A 2,236-nucleotide genomic window follows, 5' to 3' on the forward strand; every position below is an offset into this window, starting at 1 on the left:
GCCTTTTTTGTTTCCTGGGGAAGAAAGCAGCAGCTGAGCATGAATGAGCTGTTTGCTGTGAATCCACGTGGGTGATCAGCACATGGCTGCAATAATCTCGTGGCTGGCAGCTGCTGGGTGATGTCACACACGGTCCTGGCTGACATCACGCAGCCAGCTCGGAGCAATCCTGCTGCCAGGCAGCTCTTTGCTGTTCAGCCAAAGGAAACACAATTGCTCATTGCCCTCCAAAACGGCTACACTTTAAAAATGCCAGCACTACTGACAGAGCAGCAGGTCTGACTTGAGGCTGAAGATGAAAAATAGCCTCCCACCTGAATTCTGTGTTTGCAAAGTTTGCCAAATAGCAGAGGCAAATAGTTTTGATTGCCAGCAAAGCTACTTTGTTAAATTTCTCCTCTAGTTCATTTTGGTCACTGGAGTCCCATAAGCCATTCCCCTGATGCACTTCATGTGCACAGAGCTGGTTTGATCTGCCAGATCCTAACTCGGCTCAGTTTGAAGAGTGGTGAGCCAGTTGAGGCTGACCTGCTTTGGATCATTTCCATCCCTCCCTGCTATGAAAGTGTGATCTGCAGGGATGCTTTAGCAGCCGCTACCTCCCATTGAGCTTGAAATGGTTAAGAGTCAGGCTTTGCTAATAGCAAGCTTCAATTTGTGGACCAGGCTTTTGCAGGAGTTCAGGGCAGCATGTACAGGTATGCCTTCACTGCCAAGTGCAAGTGTCTGATCTTCCGAGGATTTTCACTGACCCCTCATAACTGTTCGTGGCAGTGAAAGGCAGCAGCAAGTCAGTAAAAGGCTTCCTGGGAGGAAAAAAAAGAGAACAGTTATTCACCAGTATGAGCTATGGGCATGGGGCCTTCAACCTCACCTACTCTGTTATTGTGTGAGAGAGGAATCTGTTTTACAGGGTCAGTGTTATATGTCTCTTCAAATCCAGTAATTAGTCCATTTAATTGGGGTGAAATACCTTAATTCTGTGAATGGGGTGAATAGCTCTGCACTGGCTTAGAAAAACCACTTTAACTATGTTAGAAAAAAGCCTCTCCACAGCAAGTGTAGCAAAAACTAATGTTGGACTGTGTCGTTCAATCAGACTTTTTCCACTGTTAGGATAAGAAGTTGTTCTTTTTCTCCATAAAACTGCAAAAAATTCCCCATTTTCTACTCTGAGAAAATTCATTAGAGATCTGCAAGAAGATCTCAAAAGGAAGATTTTACTTGCTCTGGCTGTTTGAGCTTGTTAGGCTTGACACTCAACAGGAAGCTGAGGAATCTTCAGGAAGTTCCTATACATTTACCATAGGTAGGATTCAGTTTGAGATTAAGACCTTAATTCTGGTGTGAGTACATTGATATTGACATATGAACAAGGTGTTCACCTTTCCATTGTAGACAGGGAAGACCCAGGACTCTCCTCTGTTGCCAATCAAAGGCAGTGATGCCTATTTGAAGTTTTTGTTGTACTCTGTTTATGCTGTGTTTTTAGGTACACACATTTTTTTCTCAAATGAGAGACAGAGGCCAGGCAGAGAAGCTAAAGTAGCACCTGTGTTTGGACAGCTGAATCCAGCCCCACAGTAACTCAAAAATGTCAATCACCAGTAAGAACAGATGATCCCACAGGAAAAGAATAGCTTAAAGCATTGTAATCTCCAGCCTTCACTTCAGCAGAAGATGTCAGCTCCCTTGATATAAGGCAATCCAGGGATTGTTAAAATAAACCTCACAATGCAGAAAAGCTGTGGTCTTTCTACTGCCCACTCTTCCTAATCAGAAGCGTCACAGTCAGAGTTAAATATGCTGTGAACCTCATATCATGTTAATATATTAATGACATGTAAATGTTTTCAGAATAAACTAGACTCATGCAAATTTGTTGGCTCTGAACTTATTTTATTCTGACAGAGTATTGGGCACAAAGCAAATTAACATTTTCAGAACTCATTAGTATATGTGAGCATCATGCAAAGGTGACAAATCAGTTTGGTAGACTTCCATTATTTTAGGCCAAAAAGCCAGTCATTTGGATGACTTGGGATACCTGATCCAAAGCACATTGCAGGCTGTGAGAGTTCTGCCAGTAACTAAGAGGGAATAAAAAGGTCAGATCCTTGGACATGGTGGCTCATGAAGTGACAAAACACAGAATGAAGTTTAGACTCAAGCTTTGCTGATAGATATGTGGAGTTATCAAGTGGAACAGGCTCAGTGGTATTAGGTGGCTTTTTTC

General features: G+C 42.8%; 1 long non-coding RNA gene across 2 annotated transcripts; it reads left to right on the top strand.

Annotated features, from left to right (window-relative positions):
• The first annotated feature begins 209 nt into the window (after window positions 1-209).
• LOC128795512 (uncharacterized) lies at window positions 210-1,738 on the top strand. Of its 2 annotated transcripts, none has more exons than XR_008433571.1 (3): window positions 210-698; window positions 1,100-1,309; window positions 1,493-1,738. It is a non-coding gene; the product is annotated as an uncharacterized LOC128795512 (long non-coding RNA). The 2 variants fall into 2 exon arrangements; XR_008433574.1 differs by having other exon boundaries at window positions 1,117-1,309.
• The last annotated feature ends 498 nt before the right edge of the window (window positions 1,739-2,236 follow it).

This window comes from Vidua chalybeata, chromosome 1 (genome assembly GCF_026979565.1).
Source record: "Vidua chalybeata isolate OUT-0048 chromosome 1, bVidCha1 merged haplotype, whole genome shotgun sequence".
NCBI classification, from domain to species: domain Eukaryota; kingdom Metazoa; phylum Chordata; class Aves; order Passeriformes; family Viduidae; genus Vidua; species Vidua chalybeata.